This window comes from Protomyctophum bolini (genome assembly GCF_963924005.1).
Source record: "Protomyctophum bolini genome assembly, chromosome: 19".
Taxonomy (NCBI): Eukaryota; Metazoa; Chordata; class Actinopteri; order Myctophiformes; family Myctophidae; genus Protomyctophum; species Protomyctophum bolini.
The window spans coordinates 2,666,562-2,677,896 of NC_137880.1; the positions used below are offsets into that span (position 1 = coordinate 2,666,562).

The window sequence follows — 11,335 nt, forward strand, 5'->3', positions numbered from 1 at the left end:
AAACAAAAACCTTACAGATTGAAAGACGATAATTCAAGCTGTCCCTACAGCTGTAATGTTGGTGATTTTGACGTTGTTTAATGTAATTAGAGAGGACTTTTCTGCTTGGATGAAAGAGCTGTCCATGGGAAGTGTCACCTAGTATCACGTTGCTGGCAAGATGGCTGCTGTCTGAATATGGCCTATTGTGTCTGGTCAATATTCAGTAGAAAAATGTGAAGTTATAAACCTTCATTCACTTCTTCACTTGCAGCCAGCCGGGCTTCCATGGCTGTCCGTTTAGCTGAAAACAGAACAAACAGAACAAACAGGACATTAACAATCATAAATACTAAATAGTTTCATTTAAAAACGCAGCAATAAGTTGAGTGTTTATTAACCCTAGAAGAACACTAAACCCAACTTTTGTCACACCATCACTAATTTAATCAGATGTAATATACACTATACTAATAATTGGTGTACTGACCATGGTATTACTGTGCTTAACTGACCAGCCTGACCTGAACCCCACAGATAATCAAGGTTGTATTGTCAAGAGGAAGGCGTGAGACACTATATTCAACAATACTAATTCGTTTAAAACTGCTATCAAAGCAAATCTGGACACCTCAAAATAATATTTTGAGTTGTAGTATTTTTTGATTTTCACGAGCTGTATGCCAGAATGATCGAGATTAAAACAAAACAAAGTTTTAAATATTTCACTTTATGCACAATTAATCTAGAATATAATGAAAGTTTCACTTTTTGAATTATATTATGGAAGATAATTAATACATTTAATAAAATGAATATTCTAATGTTTTGAGATGCAGCTGTATAGTGTCCCTCTCCATCGTCAGAATCATGAAAACCCCTAGCCGCAATTTGCAACTCTAGATTGTCCAGAGTTGCAATACCCTCCATTGACTTTTGTTTCATATAAATCCACCATAGACTATGAGCGAATATGAGACTGCTCGCCCCTTTACCAACTCGCCCCCGCAATTCTTTTTAATGTAGTTAACAATTAATTTAGTATTTCCCTCCCTCTCTGAAATTATCTTGTATACAGATTTATTTGATTGCATAGTAGTCGATCTCTAAAATTAGAAAGAACATCATGTCACAGAGACGGTGACTGCTTAATTAAGTTAATTTAGGACCTTCTAGCAGTTAATTTCGTTTTATTAATCACATACAGAAATGTGCATGTTGTTGGTCGATTTGGCACCTGCCCACAGAGCCAAAACTACTATGAACTGGTGTACTGACCATGGTAATACTGTGCTTAACTGACCAGCCAACTGGCCTGACCTGAACCACAGATAATGTATATTGTATTGTCAAGAGGAAGGAGTGAGACACTATATTCAACAATACAAATTAGTTTAAAGCTGTTATGAAAGCAAACATGGGCTTCCATAACACCTCAACAGTAGGCCTACCACAGGCTGATCACCTCCATGCCACGCCCCATTTATGAAATAATGTGTTTAAAAGTAGCTCAGACCACGTATTGAGTGAATAAATAAACTTACTTTTCAGATGGTCGACATTTCTGTATTTTAAATGTTTTTTTCTCATAACATATTCTAATATTTTGAGATAGGATGTTTTTATTGTCATGAGCTGTATGCCAGAATCATCAAGATTAAATCAAAACAAAGCTTTCTATATGTCACTTTATGCACAATGAATCTATGATATATGAAAGTTTCACTTTTTGAATTATATTATGGAAGAAAATAATACATTTAATACATTTAACAAAATTAATATTGTAATGTTTTGAGATGCAGCTATGTAGTTTCCCTCTCCATCTCCCCTGAATGAATATTGTAATGTTTTGAGATGCAGCTGTGTAGTGTCTCTCTCCATCTCCCCTGAATGAATATTGTAATGTTTTGAGATGCAGCTGTGTAGTGTCCCTCTCCATTATAAACCTTCATGCTGTTGGTTTGCTTCTTCACTTGCAGCCAGCCTGGTTTCCATGGCTGTCAGTTTAGCAAGGAGGGCTGAAATGAAAACACAAGAGCATAACATTCAGTCAATCATACATACTAAATAGTTTCATTTTAAAACACATCTATCGGCAAGCGTGCTGTGACATCTTCATCATACCCGGAAGTTATGCTGCAATTCCTCCTGAGTGGCAAAATACTACTTTCTGGCCTTGATAGCCTTTAGTTTACACCAACACAGAAAGATCCTATCTGATTGACAGCCCTTACATCCAAACAGAAAGGTCCTATATCTGATTGCATCAAACAATGTTAAATTCACTTTGCCACTCCATTTGCCACTATCACTTTATCATGCATGCATGTATGCTCTATAAGAGTGTTTTCTAATAAGTTAATATAATCAGGGGATATTAAAGGAGAATTCCATGCTAGAAGGCTTTCTTACCCTTCTTACCTTTCATCACGTCCCCACCAAAGAGGTCCAGGTGGTTATGTGCATTGTGTTGGTAAACTGACAGTGATACAACATGTTATGTGCATGGTGTTGGTTCACTGACAGTGATACAACATGTTATGTGCATGGTGTTGGGTCACTGACAGTGATACAACATGTTATGTGCATGGTGTTGGTTCACTGACAGTGATACAACATGTTATGTGCATGGTGTTGGTTCACTGACAGTGATACAACATGTTATGTGCGTGGTGTTGGTTCACTGACAGTGATACAACATGTTATGTGCATGGTGATGGTTCACTGACAGTGATACTACATGTTATGTGCGTGGTGTTGGTTCACTGACAGTGATACAACATGTTATGTGCATGGTGTTGGTTCACTGACTGTGATACAACATGTTATGTGCATGGTGTTGGTTCACTGACAGTGATACAACATGTTATGTGCATGGTGTTGGTTCACTGACAGTGATACAACATGTTATGTGCATGGTGTTGGTTCACTGACAGTGATGCATTGTGTTGGTCGATTTGGCACCTGCCCAAAGAGCCAAAACTACTAGTAACTGGTGTACTGACCATGGTAATACTGTGCTTAACTGACCAGCCAACTGGCCTGACCTGAACCACAGATAATTTATATTGTATTGTCAAGAGGAAGGAGTGAGACACTATATTCAACAATACAAATTAGTTTAAAGCTGTTATGAAAGCAAACATGGGCTTCCATAACACCTCAACAGTAGGCCTACCACAGGCTGATCACCTCCATGCCACGCCCCATTTATGAAATAATGTGTTTAAAAGTAGCTCAGACCACGTATTGAGTGCATAAATAAATGTACTTTTCAGATGGTCGACATTTCTGTATTTTAAACGTTTTTTTCTCATAACATATTCTAATATTTTGAGATAGGATGTTTTGATTGTCATGAGCTGTATGCCAGAATCATCAAGATTAAATCAAAACAAAGGTTTCAATATGTCACTTTATGCACAATGAATCTATAATATGTGAAAGTTTCACTTTTTGAATTATATTATGGAAGAAAGTAATACATTTAACAAAATGAATATTGTAATGTTTTTTATGTGATGTATTCCCATTCTTTTTTTTGTTCTTGCTTAAAGGACCTATAACATAAAATTCAACTTTTTTAATTTATTTTGTGATTTTGGGGCTCCCATGTGTGTTTTCTATCCCCACAAATAACCAATTTTGAACAATCAGGCCTTCATGTCATATGGGTGTTTTAATGGGAATTGCTCTCAGGAACAGCTCGACTGATTTTGGCCTCATCGTGATGTCATCAATGTCACCCTACTTTGTATAATTGTATAATAAAGTATTATAATGACTCAAATATTAAATAATCTGCATATCAGCACCCTCTCCACCTCAGGACATTGTGGTACTGCAGCTAAAACTGCTTTCAAAGTCCAGAAAGAAATGCCAAGGCCTGGTTAAATCAGAGTGGTGATTGAGGCTCAAACCATTAGAAATAACTTTGAGGGACATAGACCATATGATTATTAAATATTAAAAGCAGTTTTAAAATGCACGTTATTTGCGCTTTAATGTAAATCGCTCTGGATTAAGAGCGTCTGATAAATGCCTAAATTGTAAATTGTTTTGAGATGCAGCTGTGTAGTGTCTCTCTCCATCTCCCCTGAATGAATATTGTAATGTTTTGAGATGCAGCTGTGTAGTGTCTCTCTCCATCTCCCCTGAATGAATATTGTAATGTTTTGAGATGCAGCTGTGTAGTGTCTCTCTCCATCTCCCCTGAATGAATATTGTAATGTTTTGAGATGCAGCGGTGTAGTGTCTCCCCTGAATTAAAACAATGTGAAGTTATAAACCTTCATGATGTTTGTTTGCTTCTTCACTTGCAGCCAGCCTGGTTTCCATGGCTGTCAGTTTAGCAAGGAGGGCTGAAAACACAAGAGCATAACATTCAGTCAATCATAAATACTAAATAGTTTCATTTAAAAACACATCTATCTGTAAGCTGTCTGATTGACAGCCCATACATCCAAACATAAAGGTCCTATCTGATTGACAGCCATTACATCCACACATAAAGGTCCTATCTGATTGACAGCCCATACATCCACACATAAAGGTCCTATATCTGCGTCAAACAATGTTAAACTCACTTTGCCACTCACTTCATGCATGCATGTATGCTCTATATTATAGAGCATATATATATAGGGAGTCTATAAGAGTGTTTTCTAATAAGTTATAATAGTCAGGGGATATTAAAGGAGAATTCCATGCTAGAAGGCTTTCTTACCTTTCTTACCTTTCTTCGTAGTTGTTACGTCCCCACCAAAGAGGTCCAGGTGTTTTTTTGTGCAAAACCTCCTTATTGGCTATTTCCCCTACCATAAGCCCTCAATGAATTGCATTGAATTGAATGGGAATGGAAAGGGGCTATGGGGTGTTGTGCTAATTCGCTAATTTCCATCGAAATAAGTAGTAAAGTGTGCCGCTTGGGTTATTATTTACATTATGAAGAGAGGATATATACAAAAATATAATGATTTTGAGCGATGGAAATAAGCGAATTAGCACAACACCCAATAACACCTGGACCTCTTTGGTGGGGACGTAACAACTACCAATAAAGGTAAGAAAGCTATCTAGCATAGAATTCTCCTTTAATATAATCTGGGAATACATTTCTTAACAAGAATTTTCTTCACTAATGTGTTTGTAAAGGTGTCTACTAACATATCTATAGTCACCAATGTGTTTGTAAAGGTGTCTATTAACATATCTATAGTCACCAATGTGTTTGTAAAGGTGTCTACTAACATATCTAGTCACCAATGTGTTTGTAAAGGTGTCTACTAACATATCTATAGTCACCAATGTGTTTGTAAAGGTGTCTACTAACATATCTATAGTCACCAATGTGTTTGTAAAGGTGTCTACTAACATATCTATAGTCACCAATGTGTTTGTAAAGGTGTCTACTAACATATCTATAGTCACCAATGTGTTTGTAAAGGTGTCTACTAAAATATCCCACATTGTTTTCTATTCAACCCCCCTTTGGAATTTTTGACAGCTGCAGAAAGTTGGGGTACCATACAACCATTATAAGGCAAAATGTTCTACATTTTATTATGCTTTAAGTAGCATGTGACATGTCAAATTACGTGGTTTTCATGATTCTGATTTCAAGCATTATTTTTGCACAAAAACACTCCTTGGGCTGAATTAGGCCATAGTATAGTATTAAAATACTTGATATTATAAGTAATTATAATAAAGTTTATAATGTGTTATGATTAAGCTTATAAAGTATAATGATTTATTTATCAGTGCCTATAAATATAATTATACATGTTTATGAGAAGATTATAATGTCTTATAAGTGTGTTCATAAATACGTTTTAAACATGGGATGCATAGCAAATGTTATTAAATAATAATTGAAGCACTGAGAAAACTGTTGCACCTTTTCTTCGTCCTTCTTTTCTTCAAACTTGACTACGGTAGCGGTGGTCTCAAAAACATAAGGGAAACTTTGACAGGAAAAGACTCGCTCACCGTATAGAAAAATAAGTAAAACTCCTTAGACTGATACTTAGAAAAATATATTTTCTTTTATTGTATCATGCTGTGCTCATGGTGCTCTGTGCTCATGGTGCAATTAAAAACGTTTCGGTCCTCAGACCTTCGTCAGTGCTATGGTTTTTCACAGACAAAGAACTTACTCTTAACCCATTCTGACCGGGAACCCATTTTGGTGTTAGCATCATGTTATGCTTTAGCTATTGAAAAATAGCAGATCTACAAGCTCATAGCGCGCCACCGAGTGGCGCGCTACGAGCTGGTAGGTCTGCTATTTTTTGAAAAATCGAAGAACGACTGAGATTTTTAGAATCTGATCTCAGGTCAGAATGGGTTAATCAGACCAGTGTGTGTCCAGTGGAAACCTCGTATGAATCTGATCTCAGGTCAGAATGGGTTAAACAACTCCAAAACAATACAGCTCAGGTGCCGAGAATTACTAATTGGTGACATCACCTGATTGTGGGCGTGGACATTACAGAAAGGATAATTATACAAAATCACAGTTATATAGGAAACAAGAATATTGCATACTGTACATCACATGTTGACAGACTTATATAATCACCTTTTGAATATAACTTTTTACTTTATAGGTATAGCACTGGAGGGAGAGATTTTCATTCAAGCCACCTGGATTGACAGACTTTAAATAAAAAAATCCATCTAGATTCAGTTTGGAGGAGTTTAGTGTCTAAATCATCACCCCCTCTTCTAGATTTCTTAATTTGATCAATGACTGTGTAAGACAGATCTGCTATGGAGTGACCGGCTTCCATGAAGTGTCTGGCGACAGGAGATTTGATGTCCTTGCGTCTGATGGCACTCATGTGTTCTATGATGCGTGTGCGGATACTGCCCTAGATGTTTTGCCTATGCGTACTGAAGATTACATTTACATGTGATCATGTAGACTACATTAGAGGAACTAAAATTTACAAATTGTCTGATAGTGTATTGTTTGTTAGTTTGTTTTTGGTCTTTGCAAAGACCAAAAAGAAACACTCATGTGCCTGCATCACTACTTATAATCCTTTGAGCAATGATATACGTAGCATCATAGAGAAACACTGGCATGTTTTGTCAGCTGACCCTGAAGGTGCTAAAGTGTTTACTGACCCTCCTCTTTTCTCTCATTATAGATCTCAAAGCATCAGAGACTATATGGTGAAAGCAGACTGCTACATACCCCCCCCAGCAACACACGGGGCGGTTGGATGGAGTCACCGGCTTCTACCCTTGTCTACATTGCGTGGCCTGTAAACCTCCAAGAAAACGAACACATTTATTAGTGCAGTTGCTAACAAACAATACACTATTGGTGATGTCACCAATTAGTAATTCTCAGCACCTGAGCTGTATTGTTTTGGAGTCGTTTAAGAGTAAGTTCTTTGTCTGTGAAAAACCATAGCACTGACGAAGGTCTGAGGACCGAAACGTTTGCTTTTTAATTGCACCATGAGCACAGAGCACCATGAGCACAGCATGATAAAATAAAATAAAATATATTTTTCCAAGTCTCAGTCTAAGGAGTTTAACTTCTTTTTCTATACGGTGAGCGAGTCTTTTCCTGTCAAAGTTTCCATCAAATAATAATTAAAACATTGACGTTCTCACCTTCATTCACAGAACCTCCTCCTGGTGCTCCCACCTCATTCTTACTGGAATTACCTTTGTTGTCCTTTTCTGGAAAATATACAACGAAATCACATCATGTCAAACAAACGTGGAAAACAAACTCACTCATTTCATAAATATCACCATATCTATACATGTCATAAATATCACCATGATCTATACATGTCATAAATATCACCATGATCTATACATGTCATAAATATCACCATGATCTATACATGTCATAAATGTGCACCATATCTATACATGTCATAAATATCCACCATATCTACACATGTCATAAATATCCACCATATCTATACATGTCATAAATATCCACCATATCTACACATGTCATAAATATCCACCGTATTGCAGGTCCACCCCGGTAGAGACCTGCAATATTGTCTTCGGGACCCGACGGGTCAAAACTGGCCATCGGCCCGGACCAACGGGCCGTGGGCCGGGCTCACGCGACGTTATATAAATGTTCCGATGTGAATTTCACCCAGACTGGACTTGCTTCAGCAGCGCGGCAGCATGCTGCTGTCTGCTCCATAGTGACGTGACAATTAATAACCCACACACACACACACACACACACACACACACACACACACACACACACACACAAGCACAAGCACACTAACATCTGGTAAAAACAATAAAGACTTTGAAACAACGTGTTTTACATTCTATCTCTCTCACTCCACGCCTAAAACTCTCTCTCTCTCTCTCTCTCTCTCTCTCTCTCTCTCTCTCTCTCTAAATAAACTACATTACATTTGACTCTTGTGTTATATTCTTGTGAAATATTCAGTAAAGTATTCTTGTGAAATATTCAGTACCATTACATTTGACCGTACATTTGACTCTTTGACCCTACATTTGACCGTACATTTGACTCTCATTCCAAAACAGGGGGGGGGGGGGGGGGGGGGGCATCAATTGTACTATAATAATGCTACCCATAGTTCACCCTGCAGCAACAGAACACATTGCAGATACCAAGTTACAGCAATGACACCACTGGGGTCTAGTCTATCTACTTTGTTATAGCAATGACACCACTGGGGTCTAGTCTATCTACTTTGTTATAGCAATGACACCACTGGGGTCTAGTCTATCTACTTTGTTATAGCAAATGCTCCACAACAAACTACTATTGTGACACTGCATTCCTTTAAATCCTCGCATGCGGCCTTCATGAATCACTCATCATGTACTTAATCATCTGTTTTGAATCTCGGGTATGTTTCCAATGCATAGTTTCTCATCAACAGTACAGTGCCGACGCCGTAATTGACACCACAACTATTAAAGCTACATTTACAAAACAAACCCAAAACTAGTTTAGCTTGTAGAACATCCTGTCTCCTCATGTCCCCAAGTAACACTGTCCTCTGAAAGGCCATCTGCAATAACCTAATATCAAGTATACTGCACACCCAATCAGCTTTAATAACCTAACCTTTAATAACCTAATATGAAGTATACTGCACACCCATTCAGCGTTGCAGCTAAGTGTCCCTTTCTCGGACTGCAACTGTAGCCTACTTACTGTATAAGACCCATTTATTGAAATCCCAAACATGGAATGTACTTGGACCATGTCTCAGGACGGCCACCTGCCAGTATGTGGATAACTTCCCAGTCTTGCTGGGTAAGTTAATTGGGTAACTATATAGCTAACTACTTTAACCCTGACATCCCGATTGTGGGCATGTCATTATAGGCTAAGAAGAAAGGACAATTGCTGATCTGCAAGGTCACAACATGCCGTAATGTGTTGTGAGCTTGTAGATCGGCTTTCCCCCAAAAATAAGTTTTGATAAGTGACTTATTTTAAAATGTGTAGCGCAGTGGAATAGAGTGGACAATATATGACACGTTGAGAGCATAGAGTATGGTTGAGAGTCTATTAGTACTGTATGCGATACATTTGTGTTCTGGTAATATCACTTGTTTTGCATGTACGTGGCAAAAATAAAACATTAATGCAAATGTCGATCACATGCACAAGCTGGCATAGTGAGGGTGCAGATAGCTGCTGTACTATCATGGTTATTGGTGGTGAAGGCAATACTAATAATGTTAGTCTGGATATATCAAATCCTGTGTTGAGGTTCACACAAGAATAGCATGCACTTTATGAACAAAATAACACCCAAACCAGACAATTAATTAAAAGGTTTCATAATTACAGTCTGCTTCTCCTCCTACAGTGCGTGTCAACCACATTAATCCCCATAGTCGACACTGGCAGCTTCAATGTTGTTTTTCATACCAATCGTTGCAAAGAAGCGTCATGGTTTTTTTATGCATTCACACCCATGGTACTGTGCCAAGAGAACTCACAAATCAAGACAAACGCACGCACACGCAGTCAAGTTGTTTACCGATGTTAACCATCTCAAACCCTCACCCTAACCTAACCTCCCACGGGACAGCACACCTAACCCTCTCCCAACCCTTAACGCACCCCTCACCAACCTTAATCCGGTCGTCTTAGCGCACCCCTCACCAACCTTATGTCTAACTTTGTGTCTTATATCTTTATGGGTCCAAGGCAGCCATGTCAGTCTGTCTCTGCACCAAAAAGCAAGAATTTCAAAGCCACAAAACGTATATTTGTCTCTTTCCTTTCGTTATTTTAATCCATTGGATGATATGCCTCAATCTCTTAACTTCATGTTTTCGTCAACGGACATGGGGAAAACGGATTAGAAAGTAAATAATAAACTTAATTAATTAATTTTAAATTCATCCACAGCAGAGGAGCTGTCATTGGTCAAAAGCCAGTGCACCTCACGGGGCCAGAGGCCTGAGCAGAGCCTTCTATAGGCTCTTGGGCCGACAAATATTAGCCCCAATGTTGAGTAAATCAACGGAGGTGTGGCACCGCCAGGAGAGTGTGACCCAACTTAATGTGTTTTTAAGAGTCTGTTTAATTATTTAATCATTTCGTATAAATGAAGGTTTACAATTAACACTGTGAATGAATTGCACTAGCAAAGTGTAATATGCAGTGAGGAGGGAACGTTTGTTCTAGCCCAGGTTCTCTGGGGTCCCAATATAAGGAGCGCAATATATTGGCCACTCAGAATAGCCAAATGGCATTGACCACGCCTCAAGGTCTTAAGTTAAGTAATAAGACCTGGTACAGTATTTAAGACACTCAAAATACAGCCCTAACTCTGAGGGAAACCACAGGGATCGAACCGGGAACCTCCCTGGGAACCTCACAGTTCCCATACGGCTGTTCTACCGGCCACTCTACCGCTGAACCAAAACCAGAGCAAAACTCCCACCACAGGACTCGGGCAATCAGTTAATACAGTTGCAACCACTATATTAATGTTAAATTAAAACAAATCTGAACTATCCCTTTAAAATGGAAATGACATTTTTCACTTTAAAGGGAATCCAAGCTAATAGAAACTGCAGGCTTTCTATTCCTGAAGAGTTACCAATGTGAAAATGGAACCCATCGTTCTCACGATACTAAAAATCTAAATATATATATATATATATATATATATATATATATATATATATATATTTTAATGTTGTTTAAAAACAATCTGCCTAACCATGGATGGGTTTCTGAACTACCCACAGCCCTCCTATGAGACACAGACTGAGTAGAAAAAAACATTAGTGAGGACCAATTCTATGAAGATAGATAGCTAGGTGTAATGTTAGAGACCACAGAAGACAT

General features: G+C 38.1%; 1 long non-coding RNA gene across 1 annotated transcript; it reads right to left on the reverse strand.

Moving 5' to 3' along the window:
* Window positions 1-229: 229 nt before the first annotated feature.
* LOC308334223 lies at window positions 230-7,683 on the reverse strand. Its single transcript, XR_013965863.1, has 3 exons — window positions 7,615-7,683; window positions 1,929-2,000; window positions 230-283 (listed from the first exon to the last, which is right to left on the reverse strand). It is a non-coding gene; the product is annotated as an uncharacterized lncRNA (long non-coding RNA).
* Between the last annotated feature and the right edge of the window lie 3,652 nt (window positions 7,684-11,335).